The sequence below is a fragment of the Opisthocomus hoazin genome, chromosome 15 (assembly GCF_030867145.1).
Source record: "Opisthocomus hoazin isolate bOpiHoa1 chromosome 15, bOpiHoa1.hap1, whole genome shotgun sequence".
In the NCBI taxonomy this organism is placed as follows: domain Eukaryota; kingdom Metazoa; phylum Chordata; class Aves; order Opisthocomiformes; family Opisthocomidae; genus Opisthocomus; species Opisthocomus hoazin.
This window is the reverse complement of record NC_134428.1, coordinates 16849587-16869865: the sequence shown is the minus strand read 5'-3', so window position 1 is coordinate 16869865 and position 20279 is coordinate 16849587.

Below are 20279 nucleotides of genomic sequence, written 5' to 3'. Positions count from 1 at the left end.
CTCAATGTCAGTGTTTTCAAGGAGCATAAATAAAAATTCAGAAAAAAAAAAAATCTCTTCAAAGCTCCATTTGGAGGATCTCAATGGTGGTGTTTGGATCTTGGTTGGAGTTTGAGCTAGTGCAGAAAAATAATTACATCAGAGTCAAGGTCCATGTTATCTGTAAGAGAGAGGAACAGTGGCCTTTGCATTGGAGCGGTATAATGAATAGAATAAAATACCTACAGAAAAAATTAATGTGAGCCTGTGGAGTTTCTTTTGTTTTATTGAAGACTTGATTTAACTCACTGCTTTCTGAAAAGATTCTGTTCTGAATCTAAAGAGTAACTATAAAGTAGACCTGGATTACATAGGAAATGTGTCTCCATGGAATGCTAATAAAATGATGCAGTGAAGTATTTGGAGACAAAAGCGTACCTTTATATGAATAGCTTGGATTAACTTTATGTTATGTGATAGGAAAATGCGTGCAAATAACAAACTCGCTGTCATTTGTTTTTTCTCCTTTAGTCATATTGCTTAAAATTCATTAGTACAGAGATCTCCGAGAAAGTCAAGACTCTCCCCAAGAAAGGAGCAGTGAAGGTGTCAAAATTAGCCAGTTTCTATTATTTCTGCTTGATGAAGCAGACCAAGGTCTGAAGATCATGCAGTGCATCACAACAGTGCTCCCTATTTTCTGTTTCTGCAAGTAAGATCTGACATTTAAAGTCTGCTGAAGTACAGGACCCAGCTCTCATCTGCTGTAAACTGGTACAACTCCATTGGCTGCAGTGGAAAGTACTGGTTTATACCGCTGGAGCACTGGCTATGGAAGCCAGGCTAGGTGCTCACTGGAATCCCCATCTTCTATTTCCAAACATCGGGCTAGTGATGACTGATCTTGTCATCTTCTCGTTAGTACTGGACAACTTTACATAAAGTGGATGCTCCCACATCTTTTGCTTCACAAGTTTTTCTGGCTTTGAAAGTCTCCCTTACAGCTCGCAATATATCATCAAGGCTATAAAATCTCTTTGAAGAGTAGCCGTACTCCTGCTCAGGATTCAGGATTCCACCAGGTCAGTCAGACTTTAGTTTAGGAAACATTATAGAACCAGCATTAGTTATTAATTAATTTTACCCTTCAGAACCCCACTGCAAATCTGATACAAGAGCCTGGATGGATCATTAATCAGGCATCTTTGTTTTAACACTGATTGAAAACTACTGCTAGAGTGAAATCACAGGAAGGAAAAAAAAAAAAGGTATGCAGAACATCATTCCTCACTTTCAATAACATTAGTTTCTAGCACATTATGCCACCAAAACACCATCCAGATGTTATTGCAGCCCTTTCAGATCTTTATATATATGTCTCAATGCAGAGAAACCCAAGCTGAATACATAACAGCAATTACAAGACACATCTGCAGCACGCCTCATTCCATCTGAAAGATTCTTCAGCTCTTCTGTCTCAGGTTTGTTTGTGTTCTTTAAACATGATTTGGGAAAACAAATACAATCAGAGATCAGAATGACACTCTTTGTCGAAATGCACTGTCTTTTATTTATTCGAAGGTATATATTGCTCCCTGCTTCGTTGGATTTCATTTCCATGTTGGTGAGTGTTTGTGGTATTCATTCAAATCTTGTACTTCATATCTTAGTATTGATCTTTATTTCTTCTGTCCTTGATCAGGAATCCCAGAGTTAAAAGATTCTCTGATCTCAGCAGCACAGTTTCCTCGTGCTTGTCATATGTATTAGACATACCTGAGAAGTACAAAATGCTTCTCCCCAGGAGAAGGCTGATCGTGAAGTTATGTCTCCCTTCTGCTCATCACTAGGGCTTTTCTCAGGAGAGAGGGACTCCTTCCATACATATTCAGACTTACTTTGTAGATTTGAATCTCATTCATCCTCCCAGAATACGTATCGAAGCAATCCTTTGGGTCAAAGATACAGAGCAGTACCTAGTCCCCTCCTGTGGAGCCAGGAGATAGCTGCGATATCCCACAGCCTCCCAGGGGGCAGCTTGCAGCGCTGAAGTGATGCTCACCGCGCGCTGGAGTTTCACAGCCATCTGAAACCCAGAGAGAGCAACAGCGTAAACACAGCCCACTCATCTGTCCTACACCAGCCTAGCACAGTCAACTACCTGTGTGCCTGTGCACACTGACTGCTACTCAGTACTATTTACACTGTCTACTGGGAAAGCAAGTGATGGAGCAACAGGCTAGAAAGAAGGCAGCTGAGTTCAGGAGATGGAGAACTACACAGGATCTGGCTTCAGACAGCAAGTAGTGGAGGTAACACTCCAGTGGTCAAGCTAATGAAAGACAAATTCCCCTTCCTTCAATAGCCTACTGCACAGTCTATTCACTGTACTCCAAAACAGGATACGAACTTTTCACCACACGAAGGGCTTAATTGAGAACATAAAATATTGCTGAACAAGGTAAACTGGGACCTGTCTGCCCTAGAGGGGTGCTGGGGAGAACTTAATTGCAGAGAAACATAACGCAAGTGGTGAGGAGATGTAGACTTCTGCACCTACATTTAATTTGACAAAGGAGTTCAGATGTCAGAGCCATCAGGTAGCATTACAAAGAGGCCTTATCAGAATTTAACCTGAAATGATCCATCAAGAGAGATGTGAGTAGGTTAGGTGCCTTCCTCTCATTTCACTGAGATCACAAATCTGCTGTAGGGAATGCCTTGATGTTGATAATGTGATCATCAAGCATACAGCTCTGTGAAGAGATGGTAACATACACAGGTATCAAAGAACAGAGCCCTCAACTAGAACAAGTCCTAAAGTACTCTCTAAAAAAATTCATAGTCCACATTACGAGGACAGCAACACCCTTCCTCTCTCCAATCACTTCATTAGCCTTTACCTGTGACTCTTGCTGCCCTGGTCTCAGCTACACAGATACACCAACCTGGGTTTGTCCTCCCCTGCATTTTTCCATTTGGAACCATGACATGTGACATTTTAGAGGACTCAGAATTAAAAAGAACGACATCCTAGTCTAAATGCAATAGTGGAAACAACATAGAACAAACGATCATGACTGCTGTAGCCAGCCTGAGCGAATGCCTGCCTTTCCAGCAGCCGTCCAACCACCTACACACTGGCAAATAGGCTTCACTGCTGCCTTGTAGGTTCTGGATGAATTTTTTGTCTCATCCTCTGCTGTGGCAGTTTCTTAGCTCTTTGTTTCCCTCACCTAAACTCTTGCATTTGCAGGTATGAGCTCAACAACAAAATATGGCTTAGAGCTAACCCTCGCAGAGGAACAAACCCCTTGCGCTGCCCAACAGGGAATTTGCCTATTCTGTCTTCATGATAATGCACAAACAGCATGGCTGTCATTATTAAAAGAGCGTGGTAACAAATCTACAGGCAGAACACGCAGTATTACAGGCAGCTCCACAAACTTCCTTACATCTCTGAAAGCTTATAGTCTAAAATAAATACCTACCTGACCCACCATTCTTGATGTCTAGTGTTCAAAATGTCATCGCTGGGAAAGTCCATAGAGGATAATATGAGGTGAAAGGAAATCACTACCCATCCAAACATTTCTAAAAGCACTTTGTTGGTGTTGAAAGCAGCTGTAGGTACTTTCAGGTGCTTTTTGGTGTGTCTGTGGTGCTAGGGCCCATGTGCTGGAAATCACAGCATGAGATTAACTGTTTAGCTAATTAGAATGAGATTAGCTAACATATATTTTCTTTCCAAGCACAGGGCTATGGAAGCAGTGCCTCTATGGTCCAAAGTCCTGCAAAAAATCATGGACTGTAGGGAGTTACTTTTCTATAAGCATATAGAATAATTGCTTTGTAGCCAGAATCTCTGATGTGAAAATGAGTTTTTCTTCTAATTTCATTGTTCCTTTTATTAGGACACGCACTACTCCTTGTCCCAGCAGGCAAAGTCATGCATCCACCAGAGGTGACCTTTGAGGAATGACCGCATTTACTTATCTATCTGTTGTACAGGATATAAAACCTGCCTGCTGTTTTTCAGAAAATAGCATTCAACATTCTAAAGAGTCTTATTATACTTATTTTAAACTATGTTAATAGCACCTAATAGGGGGACCAGAGCTGAACCTGTTTGCAACCCGATCACTTGTGGGGTGAAACTTTATCATTGAAACACACAACTTGAGTGACTTGGCTCTCAGGACAAGCAGCAACGTATCTTTATGCTGTCTAGTCGTTTTGACCGTAATGACAAGTGAATGACATTATCTGGTGATGATCACACTTTCTTCTGGACAAATCTGAGCACTCGGGTGAACATTAAGCTAATTTGATACACATTGATTGAGGATGAGGCTAGAGACAGTCATCTAGTTTCTCTGTGCTTCAGCTTCCCATTTTTAAAATGGATATAATATTACTTCAGGGGTGATGCAAGGACAAGTGAGTTCAAATTTGCAAAGGTTTTCACAACTGTTACTGACTGAACGGGAGCAGCTCTGATACGGCTGTGATACTGATCGGGACAGCACACAGTGCAGGCTTCCGCCTAACACCACATGCAGCAAGCTTCAAAGTGCTCTGTGCCCAGGGGGTGGCCTACAACCCCGTAAGCCCCACCAGAGAATATATATCTAAGAGTTCTTCTTTATACTTGTTTCTCATTTTTAATTAATGCTCTATATACAACTATACCTGAGAGCTACAGATATAGGCAACTCCAAAAAACACAGCCACCTTTATTGTATAGCACTAAGTGATCTTGAATTTAATCTCTAGTGCTACCTTAATCCAGAAAATCATCACAGTTCACATCATTGCATGTTGGGGTTCTCCATCTAGACAGATTTTCTGATTAAAATTAGACTCCATTCCCAGCTAGTGGTAGAAGAACAGATCCATATTTACAGGTTGGTTTACTCATTCTAGTGAAGATTTGATAACACAATTTACCTCCTGATCTCCTGAAATAATATTTAGCATCCAACTCACACCACCCATCCAACTGGAAAGGTAAATATATCAACATTTAGACACATAAACATGCCTATAAACATCTCTGCTATTAGGTCAGTGCTAACCTACCAACTACAGAGTGTTTTCATGGTACATGAAGACCCTTAGCTTACAATTAGATCTGCATAGAATGAATCAAGAATTAATTCCTACGAATAACCAGGCAGCTCTAATACAGGAATTATTTCAGTTATTTCAGTGGAGCTGTCCTGAGCTGCACCAGCTGATGCATCAACTCGCTGCAGTTACTTATGGCTGTAAAACTGCTGAATAAAAGGCTCCAGAGAAAAATGTCCCCGCACATTATTCAATTATTTCAAAAGTAGCACTGTAAATCAGCAAGGCTATCTACACTGGATTTTAGACTGAGCAGATTCTTAGCTTTGTGTTAGTCCATTAATGGCAGGGAACAGCTGTGGTGTGACTACTCTGTGTATTTACTACAACGTTTGGAAAAGCATCTTACATGCTGCAGATAGCATTGCTCTGTAGCTAGGCTTTGTAATAAGCAGTTTTGCTTTGCAAAGATATATGAGAGCTATAAACAATGATAATACCTGAGGTTCATCTTTTATTATTTTTGCTTCATATCAAAGCAAACTCAAGCATATGAGTAAATACAAGAGGCAATAAAAATGGGGAGCAGAATACAGGAGGCTCTTATGAATCAAATTAATAAAATAATGTAAATCTATGCCTACACTGTTATGCTGATGTATGCAGATTTCTTTTGTTCATTTACGATGCCACTGGGTTACTTATTGATATCCACACTAAGGTATCATCCCCCACCAGGCATTATTGATTTGCTCGGGTAAGTGCTGCAGTCTAAACACAGGCAGCTGCAGTGATGCTCACATCTAGTTACTCCGGAGCACAGACTTCTTTTTGAACTCCTGTCCCAACAATCTCTTGTCACCATAGCAGTCCCCCATTGGATGTCATGATTGATGCCACCTCCAAACATCCCAGCAATGGAGGCAAAATTCAGCTTTGCATTGGTGGCAGGATGAGAATGGCAGAGTGTGGGTGGGGTGAGGTGTCTTGCTGGGAGATCCATGATTTTCAAAGACTCTGGTTGGAGAGTAGTTGGGATGTTGCAGTGAAGATGAGCAAGGGAAGCGAGTGTTGGTGGCGAGAGTGGGAAGAGAGATGCCAGGAAGCTGTTGGGAGAGGAGGGCTGGGAGAGCTGAGTGGGATTTTTGAGGGGGGCTGCTGAAGGGTTTGGAAACGAGTGAGGTGTGGCCTTTCCCTGTTTCCAGATCCTCTCTTCATTCCCCATTGTCCCATGCATGGGACAATTCGTGCTCTCTTAGTCCTACCCCCGGCTAGGCACTGCCTGCCAGCACTCTTTGCGGTGAGGCTGGGCAAAGGACAGAGCCAGGAGGGGACAAAAAACCAGAGATTTCTCTTCTGGCTGCCAGGGAGGATGGGAAAAAGGATGAAGCCAGTCCTGGCAGCACCGGTGAGAGCCTCCCACTGCTCCCTCCTGCCCTGGCAGAGGGCTGTGGGATCTGGGAGCAGGGCTGACCTCTCCCCATCCCTCCCTCCACTCCATTCCCCGTGGCCCTGGACGAGGAGAGGCATCCCCCGCAGCCTGCCAGGCCTGGCTCCTGCCCCCTTTGCCCAAGCTTTGGACCAGCTCTATTCTCAGTTCAATCTCGAAATATTATATTCAGAATTACATAACTGAATTCATGTCTAATTTAGCCTAACCTCATCAATGATTAAACAATTAAACTTATTATTGCTCTTCAATCTAATCCAGGAGGCATCCTAATGAAATAGCACGTCTGGAAGAAATGGAAACAATTGAGCAGCTGCAGACAGAGGTCCAGAGGAAGGATGAAAACCCAACAATGGCATTTAATGAGCATCTGGGGGTTACCACTTCAAAGGGCTTCACTCTTTCAAGCTTCTCGGCTCCCTTGGCATCTTGCAGACAATATCATTATTAGCAGTTACCAATTGCTGGTTGTAAAGTGTGAAGTACAAATTAGCACAAACATTGTGTCGGAGGAGCTGAGGTGCTGGATCCTTCCATCTGCAGGTAATGGCCATTCCAATGCTCCAAACTGATGATGGTTTGGGACCTGGGTAGCAGAGATTGCCCTTCCTCCAGAGCAGCTCGGCTGTGAGCCCACGGAGTCAGCAGAAGGATTCAGATTTCGGGAGCCACCAGAGCACACCTACATCGCTGCAGTCGAGATCCATGTGGGAGCTGCTTTGATGTAATGGCAAATATTCAGTGATAAGGAATTACCAGTGAAGACAGTTCACCTATGGAGAATGCTGTTGCCCTTTTTCTGCCAGATTTTCTTGGCATGCTGTAACTCCTGTCTTTTCTCTCAGGCATTTTGGGGAGTTGGTCATTTAAGCACAGGGAAGAAAAATCAGTAATGTGCTACTCTGGCAAGGCTCTAAAGCTCACCTTCATTTAAAACCTGACACTAGTCCAACCAAAAGCAGGAAAGTTTTCATTAAAATATTGCCAAAACACAATTCATTCTTTCAAAAGATCATATCCATGTTAAAAAAAAAAAAAAATCAATGCAGAATTGCTAGTGAAATCTCTACATCTCACACATAAAACTAACACGCCTTTTTCAAATTTTTTAGAAATATGGAGGAGGTTGAATTAAAATTCCTGGGCCAAAATGCCTCTTTAAATTTGTTAGTCTGTGTAACATTCAACCCACAGACTCTCATCACCAGCTATGATTAGACGCAGCCCAGGCAACAAATATTATTTGCATAGTTGGCATCAACAAAACCTGAACCTTTTCCTTTAGCTCACAATTAATGCCATCTAAAGCTAGTGCAGAGCATAAGGCTACTTCCTCTCCGCATCTGGCTTCTTTTGGTTAAGTTTCATCCCAGTATTTCCTTCAGTCACATGGTATAATTATCTGATCTATAATTTACGCTGTTATCCAGAGCAGCATAAATAGTTTACTTTATTGCTGCAGGAGCACAGCATGTCCCGATAACATCAATATTTTATTTATCTGTTTATGTATGTAGTTATCTAGGTGCTCACTAAGTATGGAATTATTATAATAGCTGAGAATAAACAGTAACTGAAAAGAAGCAAAAATAAGACTGGAAACAAAATGTGTTCAAAATGGTGTCTGCTCTTTCTCTCCCTCTCCTGCCTGCCAAGAGCCTTAGAAAGAGAGTGTGTTCAGGGTATTTCCAAGAGCTAAACCCACCTCCATGATGTCAGAGAACGGATGCATTATTCTCATTAGTGGTGTCTCTCACATGTCCAGAAACTGTAATGACTTAACTGGCAGATCTGAACTGAACCACTTATATTTTCAGGGTTCTTAAAAGCAAATGAGACCCTTAAGGGTGTCGTTTTTAATCACCAGTTTCAATTCCATCATCTTGACAGTGATAAAAAGTGACACCCAAAACTGAAGCAAGAAAGATGGTTTGACAGGTTTCCTTGAGTTAAAAGGAGCTTCATGCAAACAGACATGTTTACCAGAAGTGAAACAACTTTCTAATTTATTAAAAAGTGATTCGGGTAATTAAACAAAAATTGGAAAATTCTGCGTTGGCTTAATTTTGTCGTAATACAGCAGGAGCATTAACAACCTCCGTCTTCTGACACATTACATAGTGATGGTAGCTTCTGAAGCATTTAGCTTTTAATGCGGATTCCAAGTTAAGTGGGCTAAATACATGCAGAAAGTAGCAGAAAATTTCAGAAAGTTTATGAGCCTGAGCCTGCATTGCTTCAGCAGATTCAATTCTGTGTGCAAATATATTATACGAATTGTTCAATCATATTTACTTTGGACGATATAGAAGGAAAAAGAAAGGTTATTCTCTGACAGATGGGAGAAGGAAGACATACTCAGCACTGATAACTTGCTATTCAGTTGTTCAGTTGTTGTCTCATCAACACAAAAAATTAAAATATGTGAATTGTAATGCAGGTATGGAACACTAACATCATCAGAATCACAGAATCACAGAATGTTAGCGGTTGGAAGGGACCTCTGTGGGTCATCTAGCCCAACCCCCCTGCCGAAGCAGGGTCACCTACAGCAAGCTGCACAGGACCTTGTCCAGGTGGGTCTTGAATATCTCCAGAGAAGTAGACTCCACAACCTCCCTGGGCAGCCTGTTCCAGCGCTCCGTCACCCTCAGAGGGAAGAAGTTCTTCCTCATGTTCGGATGGAACTTCCTCTGCTTCAATTTGTGCCCATTGCCCCTTGTCCTGTCACTGGGCACCACTGAAAAGAGTCTGGCCCCATCCTCCTAACACCCACCCTTCAGATATTTATAAGCATTTATAAAGTCCCCTCTCAGCCTTCTCTTCTTCAGGCTGAACAAGCCCAGTTCCCTCAGCCTTTCCTCGTAGGAGAGATGCTCCAGTCCCCTCATCATCCTTATAGCCCTGTGCTGGACTCTCTCCAGTATCTCCTCATCTTTCTTGAACTGGGGATCCCAGAACTGGACACAGTACTCCAGATGGGGCCTCACTAGGGCAGAGTGGAGGGGAAGGAGAACCTCCCTCGACCTGCTGGCTACTCTTCTCTTAATGCACCTCAGAATACTATTGACCTTCTCGGCAACCAGGGCACACTGCTGGCTCATGGTCAACTTGTCATCCACCAGAATTCCCAGGTCCCTCTCTGCAGAGCTGCTCTCCAGCAGGTCCACCCCAAGCCTGTATTGATGCATGGGGTTGTTCCTGCCCAGGTGCAGGACCCTGCGCTTGCCCTTGTTGAACTTCATCAGATTCCTCTGCGCCCAATTCTCCAGCCTGTCCAGATCTCATTGAATGGCAGCACAGCCTTCTGGTGTATCTACCACACCTCCCAGTTTTGTGTCATCAGCAAACTTGCTGAGGGTGCATTCTAACTCTTCATCCAGGTCATTGATGAAGAAGTTGAACAAGACTGGGCCCAGTACTGACTCCTGGGGGACACCACTAGTTACAGGCCTCCAACGAGACTCAGCACCGCTGCTGACAGCCCTCTGAGTTCTGCCATTTAGCCAGTTCTCAATCCACCTCACTGACCACTCATCCAGCCCACACTTCCCAAGCTTCCCTAGGAGCATGTTATGGGAGACAGTGTCAAAAGCCTTGATGAAATTGAGGTAGACAACATCCACTGCTCTCCCTTCATCTACCCATCCGGTCATGCCATCGTAGAAAGCTATCAGATTGGTCAAGCATGACTTCCCCTTGGTGAATCCATGTTGACTACTCCTGATAACCTTCCTTTCCTCCACTAGCTTGATGGCGACCTCTAGAATGAGCTGCTCCATCACCTTTCCCAGGATGGAGGTAAGGCTGGCCGGCCTGTAGTTCCCTGGATCCTCCTTCTTGCCCTTTTTGTAGATTGGAGTGACACTGGCTTTTCTCCAGTCCTTGGGCACCTCTCCTGTCCTCCATAGGATTATGTTACAGTCATATAACCTTGCTCAAAAATCACGTACCTTTTCCCTTGTACATATAGAAATAGGTTCTGGAACCTAATGATACTCATATAGAAATAGCAATGGGCAATTTCAACAAAACTCTTTCCCTGCAGCTGTTTGAATTTTGTCAGGTTTTAAGAGATCATCTACTGGATTTCTTCACTTTTATAGCTAATGGAGAAACAAGGGAGGAAAAGGTGCAGATTCAACATTGTAATGACAAATTGTACTGAACATTTTGGAGTCACCTGCTCAGCCATAGAGTTGATTGAAATTTTGAGTAATCAACTCATTTTAAAAAAATATCAGTAGCCAGTAAAGAAATGCAAAAAATCCACTTCTTTTAAAATAACTTCTCCCTGGGTCTTTTCTCTTCCACACCATTTTCTCAAGCTTCCCAAGTCTCAATTCACTTCCCTAGCTCTCCAGGTACTATAATACATTGTCACAACTCTTCTGTAGCGGTACATCATCTTTCACGCCACTATATAGCCACACAAGACAGACAGCATCCCTTAGTGGGACTGCTGTCATGATGTGATAGAAATAATTATAAGGATTGTTCCAAAAGGAAATTTCAACTCTCACAGCCCCTCACCTTCTCTTCAAGAAATAAAGGTGGTTCTGAAAAATGGAGTAATATGATTTATGTGCAATTTTATGCATTAGTTTTTTTTTTCATTTCACCTTCATTTTTCTAATATTAAATTGTGGTGTTACTATAGCTTATGTAATATAAGGTGTTTAAAGAGCAAATGAGTACCAAAGGGAGCAGTTTTCTGGGACATATCTATAGGCTTGTGCAGGTAGCACATCAGTACTATAGTTAGCATTACACAGTTCTCATCCCACTAGAATATTCAAGTACCAAGTACTGTAGGCAGCAAAATAGCTGCCCTGCCAGCAGGCCATTAGTTAGCTCACGCCAGACACTACATACATGATTTGTAGCAGGCTGATACTTTAAGAGTAATGATAAAAAAGCTAGTGATGAAAATAAGGGCCAAATGGTCCCTCACTAGGAACTGATGGCTTTTGCAAATACTTCGGTCAGCTAGCCTGATGTGTTGGATTAAACCTGACACCAGCTGGACAAAATACTGAGGTCTCAGGTAAAATAATGTGATTTATTTAAAGAAAGATAAGGTACAACTTCTCTAATGTCAGAGCAGAGGACCTGTTTGAACTCCAGTCTGAGAGACTTCACCACTACGAGCTACACCTTGGTCTGCCAGTGGATCAGTTCAAATTGTTTTTAACTGTAGCCTGGGCATACTCAGGAGCCCCAGTCTTGAACAAATCCTTCATGCAGTAGGTCCTACAGAAATACACAGACAGCAGAGAGACCTGAGTCCATTCTGTCTAGATTTGCCCCCAAACCAGAAATGCTGGTGCAAAACCATCCCAGTAGAAATTAATCATTTCGGTTGGGAAGCTGTCTGATTGCATCCATAAAGTCCCACACACATACATGCACTGCACACATGGATGCAGAGGCACGTGTTGAAAACTGAAATCTAACATTGTCAATACTGAAGATGGGGCAGGGAAGTGAATTAAAATTATTAGGGGGACATGTTCTATTATAGAAAACTGAGGATATATAGAAAAGCAAAATCTGACCCTCACACTTACAGGATTTTTTCAGCTGCCGAGGCAGAGCTCAGCCTCTGTGCAAAACAATGGTGCTCAGACTGCAGCAACAACTGCCACACAATTGATGGGCTCAGGAATAACAAGCTGACGAGTAGGTTTGGCATCCCCACAGCCAGCGCCCGAAGATTTATTGCGCTGTAGTGGTGCATGTCAGTTTTCTTTATCACTGGAGTCCCACAGCAGATTTATACATGATGACGCTAATTGAAAAGGAATAAAGCTGCACATTCTCCTAACAAGTGGGGCTCGCTCAGCATCTCGCCATCCAGCCTGACTGGCAGCCCTGCAGTCACTGTTCTCTCGTCGGGGACAGGCACCCGGCAATGAGAATAGCCCTACAGAGAAACAGGTCACAGCTGGGCTCTTTGTTGAAGGATGCTCTAACCCAAATGCCAGCTATTTCCAAGGAATCTATTCATCTTCTACAGCTCTAATGCAGAGTCATTAAATGCATCCCTTTCCTTGCTTCTCATGACCCAAATGGCTTACGGTGTCTTCGCTATACACCCAAGAGAAGATGGGCTTCTTCCTTGTAATTCAGACTAATGTTTACTCTTCAGAGAAATAAGAGAGCCCTTCCCCTGCTTTACAGGAATTCTTGTTTCTGTAACATAACCTGGCTCCGGTCTGGTTGTTAGAGCCTTCCCTCTGCCATTTCCGTTACTGCCAGAGAGTGACTCCATGCGTTTTGTTTTCTGGGTCATTTGCCAAGTTTGTCGTAGGTACTGACTGCTACAAAGGAAACCCTAAATCCAAGCAGAGTAGAGTAAACAACCAGCAAACTGTTCTTGCTGCTGTGGTTCAAATATAACTTGATAATCTTTCCTGAAGGCCAGAGCTTCAGCAGGATCATAGAGTCTGCTTGCATAAAACACAGTTTCAGTCTTGGAAATGGGCTAAAACTTTGGTCTGTGCTGTGTCATTGGGTTAATCCCATCCTTAGCTAGGGACTCCAGCGAAGGTGACACTAGGAAGCATCTCTTCAGAGGTGACCCCAAAGGAGGGGGTCTGGGTTCCTGCTCCCACCACTCCCTCGCTGCCTGGCCAGGGAAGCAGGTGCCTGGGGTGGGACGTGCCGGCCTCACTCTGTTCCCTTCGAAGCCACTGAGATTCGTCTGTGAGCAGAGCCAAGGCAGCTCCGTCACTGCTGAAAATCCCACCGGAAAGCTCAGGTTCAAGACCTGCCTGGCTAAGAGGCGGGCTGACGTGCCCTCCTGGAAGAGGCTGCTTTCCCAAGTGCCTCTGTAAATTCCCGACTTCGAGAGCGAGAAGCTGCTCACAGCTTCTGAAAGGTTTTTCAGGGTTATTCTACCCTGATGGGTACCTGCGAGTCCTGCCACTGACTCAGCCTTCCTCCCCCAGTGCCAGGGACAGGGCAACTCCCTGCAGAGAGGAACAGAAAACGCCATCCCAGGCAAAGGTAGTTTTACTAAGGAGAGAAAGCTTGTTGTTTCTTCCTTGGATCTTATTGGCTTTTTGTTGTTTCCATTAACTTTTATGAGTTTAATAAACATGCCCAATTTTAAAAAATAAAATATTTTCCCTGCCTTGGAAATCAGATTTTCCTTCTAGCCCAAATGCAACAGCCACTTTAAACTGCTCACTGAGAGAAATTGCTGAAACAATGCTTTTGAGTAGTTCATATTATTTCACTGAGAGTAATGTGTAGATGATTTGGAATATAGCCACTAAATTAATTGTGTTTGTTGTTGTATAAACTCAGTGAAAGAGCAAAAATAGCAGAGTAAAAACACCTTTACCTATGCGATGACTTTACTTCAAGTCTTTTCTGCCCAGTTGCTCATTGGTCAAATCTTAAGCACAGGGACTCCATTCATTAGCACATTAAATCTCTTTTGTGATGGTAAAAGTCAGACTTAAAAATAGCAAGACTAATGCAAGCAACTGGATGAGTCTTTACATAAAATCATCTGTAAGTGTTAATGGTGCCCATCTCAGATACTTGTAAATGATGACAAAGAAAAGACATCATGCCCAGATATAATCTAGTTTCCCTTCCAGCTTTCCTTCAGAGCTCACCGATCTCACAATTACAGGAGCACAGTGGTAGTTCAAAGTCACCTTTGTTAAACCAGCCAAGCTTCAATATACACGTGTCCCTGCAGCCCTGGTTCTGCACCAACGTCTGGCTGAACTAAAATAGGTGTGAACCCTTCCAAAAAACTTGAAAGGTCTTTGCAAGGACTAGAAGTATGACTTGATTACAATGAAGATGGCAGCTGAGAAAAAAAATCAAGCTAATTTAAGGACTGCAGGACCTGAAAGGCAGTCCGGTTGTCCAGAGGGCTCCAAAAAATGAGGTCAGGTACAGCACGGTGCGTAATTACTCACACTGGGCTAAAGGCAGACATGAACACTGGGTCACCACCAAAAGGCAACTCCACTGACTTTTAATAGTTCCAGAAGTGAAACAGGGAGTTACTAAAAGCCTGCATCCCTTTCTGAAAATGCAGTACATATTTAAATGCCTTTCCAGTAATGCCAGAATTACCATTTAGGAATACCTGGATTTTTATTTAGCCTCTCTGGAATCCTATTTTATGCAGCCTATTCCAAAACAAACCTAATCAGTTTACAGCTACTGTAAGCCCCAAGAGAAAGAACACCCAGTCTTTGATAGAAATTGAGCTGTCTTTTCCGATGACTCCCATATTACTGCACTGGGGTAAGTTGTAATGAGATATGGGCAGTGAGATGAGGGCCTTCCCCTCTCCTCAGCTCATGTTCAAATTATTATTATAAAACCATTTTCCAGCAAAACCATATTTATTTGGCACAGACCCTAGGGCAAAAATTCTCTATCTGATGTTTAAATAATGACAACCAATTTGCAGGATACTGGTAATCTTAGATCAATTGCCCACAAGCTGTTTAAAAAAATATTAAAACCCTTCTCTGCACACTACTCAGCAGAATGTGAGCAGGCTTGCAAAGCAGCGGGACAACTGCAGAGCAGGGAGAAAATGGAGAATCAGACCAACAGGCTTTATGACATTGTGCAATTGGCAGCTGCAGTCCAAAAGAAAAAGCTATTTAAAAGTCTACTTCCAATGAAAACATGTGTCTTTACACCTGTAAGCTATACACAGTAACCAGCTTTCTCCTGCTATGTTCTTCCTTTTTTTTTTTTTCTCTTCTGGCTGAAATGCTCTGTTCAGTAAGAACACGCCTCCCTTCAACCCACTTCTTTCTAAGTAAAGTAGGACACGGGGTGGGAAAACTCCAAACCGCGCAGCTCAGCCTCCTTTGGAGGCAACGGGACTGGCAATAACCACACCTGCTGTGATTTGGTCAGGACAGCACCAGCAGGTCCATAAGGTTGGCCACTGTTGATTGCACAGGAGACAATCCTTGTGTAAGACAAAAAATCCCAGGAGGTCAAGAGACACTGCTGCAAGACTCGGCTGCACACACCCAGCGTGGCCAGCCTCCACCGACCCTAGGGTTGCTGCCTCCCTCAGCTCTGCCCTATGCACGCTCAGCTGCAGGCAGCACCAGCAGGACCCAGGCATTTATATGAAGGTCTTGAAGAAATAACAATAATCCTTCCCCGGAACTGTAAAACCATCCAACAGCATTCCACCACAGCGACAAAATTCTCCATAAAAATCTAAATGGCATCCAAGCCATCTCTACGGAGCCCTCTTCTCTTCAAGCTCATTCCAGTTTACAGGCTGGGTACTTACAGATAAAAAAAAGAGCACAGTAATTTGCTTTTGCCTCATAAGCAAGAGTTAGTTACAAAAATACTTGATATTTTTAGTACAGTCAGGGATATGGTAACTGGGCTACGCAAAATAACTCCTTTTGTAACTTCCACTTCTCAGCATTAACTCTGTCCTTCACAATTGTTGTACATGTCTGTGGCCAGTGGGCCATTTCTGAATCAACTGGAAACTCGGCACTTTGGGGTTTTTTATTTCTGATCACACTGGATCAACTTAAGGTTCCGAATTTCAAAATATTCTGGTAACAAACATATCACTCCATATTCTCAAGAGGTGAAAATAAAGTGGCATTATACAACTACTGTTGCTGTCATCCATGCACACACCTGGTTAACAAGAGCCTTCTATCATAAAACCACATTTAAAGGACTTGATCGGAACTCAGCTGCAAGGAAGAAAATTCAAACAAACCTGCTGATTTCAGTGACATTTTCATGGCTGAGTGTAAACCAGATGTGAGTGTGGAGCCATCTCCTTTTGATGGCCCACAGCTTTCTTCCATCACTAGCAAGTAAGACATGGAGCTACATCAGGCAAGGTGGCCTCTGCAAAGTCTTTTCTTCTTCTTGCTGCACATCCCAGCCGAGGTCAGACTGTTTACTTGGGGGACATAAAAGTCCCAAGCACAGAGCTGTAGGGTCCCCTCCAGCAATAATTCAGCCTCCCTGGAGACAGCCAACTTAATGCAATCTTAATGTGATAAACTGCTAACTTGATTGGACTCAATGAGATGTAAATTATTACATTCAATAAGTACACAGAGACCATTTCACCTTACGCTCTGCTCAGGAGGGTCCTGCCTGCAATCTCTTCTTCATTCCTGTTAATTATATGCCATGCATCACAGAGATGAGAAAGGTTTGGGGCTTAAGTTGTCCTCTGACTCCTCACAAGGCACCACTATGTTCCCTTCTGTAGTAACTTGCCTTTTATTGATAAAGAACTTTTTTCAGAACAGCTGCAATCACTTATGGGCACAGGCTGATCTTCAGCATGGTCAAAATTGAACTAAAAGAACCTCTATTCATCCAGATCTGCGCAAAATTCCCATATATTTAAAAGCCAGACAACATCTTCTCATGTGGATTCATTTTTAGTAGAGGTTTATAGCTTCTCATTCACTCAAAGATTCTTCAAAACCTATTCTGCTGAACACATGAATCAGTGCCACCATTCCAAAAAGGGGGAAAAAACCATCACACACTATGAAAATACATACAAAGATACTCACCAAAATACTAATACAAACCAGTGTCTCTGAGCTTGTAACTCAAGTGGGATTTACGTTCCCGTGTGACTTTTTAACATTTTGAAAAGATTTCTTCTTATAACATTTTTCAGATTCTGACTCAGACAAGTGACATTTGTTAATTTTATTCAGCTGGTGTATTTCTGATCAGAAAAAAGCACTGGTTTACACTTTGTGCACTCTGCGATGCTCACCTTCTCTTCACCTTAAATTTTCCCTGTCTGCCATTTGGGAGGTTTTTTACCATCCAACCTCCTCACACAGTATTTTCAGATGTTTCCAATTTACCATGAGGTAATTCACAGCTACTACCCTTTTTGACAATTAATCTTTGCTGTGATGAAGGCACATTTTCACTTCACAGACGTTGCTTTTTTTCATTGAACAAGTTCCACAGACTTTTCTTCTTTAATATATAGTCCTTTGCTTTAAAAGCCTTTGAGAAAACAACTTGAAATATATAACACACAAACCCTTAGTCATATCACGAACATCACACTGTACCACTTAGCAGAGGCTGTAGGTATTTCTCCACTTCAGGCATCTCTGAAAGGAATTCTTTAAACAAAACACTCCTCCTTGAATTTGTTCAACAGTTCTATACGGAATAATGCTCTGACAGAATCAAAATTCTGACTGATATTTTCAAATGATTTGTTTGAGAGTTCAAAATCAAATCAGAATAGTTAATTTCAGGCTCCATATCTCGTGTTGATTTTTTCATTTTGCCTTAGAGGAGTGTTTCAGTTCCTTGCAGGATCAGATCCCAAGCGATATTAAGAAATGTTCCCCTACAATTCCTCACACACAGGCGCTCAGTATGACATTCTTCACATCCTCTATGAGATTATTATGTTTCTATGAGAAATGGTAGCCAGCAAATTACCTGTGCAGAACAGATCTCTTGGGAGAACAACTAGTGAACAGAGCAAGCGATTTCCAGTTCATCTATAACTCAATAGCACTCAGAGGAGCAGCACAAAGCTTAAGTAACCCCTCCTGCAAGCCTGCAGCAGCCAGCCCTCTTGCACTGACTTTATAGCTCCTCATTTTCCCAGGTTAATTTTCTCCTGGCTTCAATCAGAGCTGGCCAGGGTCTGCCATCACCGCAGCCAGTTTTTCAGAGCCCCAGCTGACACCACACCAGGGACTACAGCAGTGTCACAGCTGCCATGGACTAGCCCTGCAAATTGTTTCCAGCCTGCTGAGAAAGTGGATTTGTCGTTTGCATCTACTAAGAATCCAGTTCAGATGGGAGAGGTGGCTGGTGGTGGCATCTGGCCCTAGATGACTGAAGTATCACATGTGGTCCTTCTCATGGGGTTTTCAAACTGATCAGTTTTCAGACTGATGCCTAAGGCACTGGTGCCTCCCACTTTGAAGTTCTCATCTCTGTTTCTTCTCTTTCAACTTAACACTGAGTTTTTTTGACATTTTAATGTGCAGTTGCTAAGCAGTAGCATGGCTAAGAAGCCAGTAATATCAGCGGTACCTTTACAATGACACTTCTGGACATGTAAGAGCTTCTCATGTTGCTCTTTCTGTTCCGATAGAATTGAGTTTCACCTTCCCTGCAATTCTCAAAAATGCAACCTGCTGGCTGGCTTTGTTGGCATTCTTCATCTCATTTCTTTTCTTACACTTGCACAGACAGATGAGTTATTTCTAGCTTATTATCAGTAAATAATGAGCAATTGCATCCCAGATTAGAAAATCCCTTTAGGATCCAAAGCCATAAATGCTGCAGTATGGACATACAGATAATTAGAGACCGGTTCAATGCAAAATCCACTGAAATCAAGAGACAAGAGAGGAGGAGGTATAACAAGTAATTGCTGCCCAAGAATACAGGTGCAGCTTCTGCAGGGAACTCATTGAAGCACCTCTGAAATATTTGTGGTATTGGATTTGGGAAAACAAGGCACAAAACCAAAGAAGAGTTTGGGAAATCTCTTCAGGTCTCAACCAGGACCTCTGCAGTCATCACTGCATCTGATGGTGAAGGAAAATGTGAACCTCTTGAGGACAACCTGGTTTGAGGAAGCAGTGTGGAGCATTTTGAGATGTGAGGTAGCTTCAGAGAGAAGTATAGCCTGAGCGGGCCTTTAGCAGGCAGTATCTTTACAGGCTTTGCTTCCAAAACACTGAGTTCTCGTCCAGAACTGTGTATTTCCTTCCTGACTTTATGCTGCCATATGCTACTCTAAAAGGTCAGGTAGAAGCAACAGAGCACTGTTTTCCCACAGATCGTTAACAGTCAGTCTTAGAAACCCAAAAGGAAGGCATAAAACTCATTCTGCTATATTAATACAAATAAGGACTTTTATTTCCCATTGACTTATGTGTACTTAGCCATATTATCACCAGGTGTCAACGAGTAGCCCAAAGGATAAGATTTGTGTCCAGCCTTAATTAGTTTACTGTAACAAGGTAAACCATGTTTCACCTTTCCAAGGAAGTAATTATTTGCAGTATTCCTGCTTTTCCGTACTTGCACCACCTTCTTCATTTGTAATGGGGGTGAAGGTACTGCCTGGTTTATTGAGAAATCCAGCAGAACCAGTATATAGAGAAATTATGAGAAATGCTCCTGAAAACGACATGATGGACCAGATGTAAGCAAAGGGGCAAATCCCGTGACACGACAAACTGCTTTTAAGACATGTTACCTCATTAGTGTCGAGCCTTGACAGTGAAGAGACCAGTTGGCTGCTCTGTGACCCTTCAGCCATAGCCTCCTGTGACACTGACACAGTTCGCACATTGAACTTTGCATAACTGTTTTCAGCACACACAATGCAAGCCGGGCACAGCGAGCTCTGCACCACCCTCTGTGGGGAGGCTGCTGGGGGCTGTTCCCAGGGCAGAGCTCAGCTGGCACCATGTGCAAGGCTGCAGCACTCCAGGGACAACTCGGGAGGACAGGACCTTCTTCACACCGCAGCTCTACCAGCCTGGGAGGAATGGAGCTGTGCTGGAAGGAAGAGTGGAATGGGTCTACAGTAGAGCTGGTGAAGACTAAATTAACAGAAATGTGGGCTTTGAAGTTGTTTCCACTTCACAGGAGAGTGAAACAGGGCAGTTTCCCACACCTGGGAATTCTTCACCAAGCTGTTTTTATACTAGGATCTAGAGTACAGAAGTACGTTCCCTCTTCCCTCTTCGGAATGGAATAACCTGGAGGATCCTCA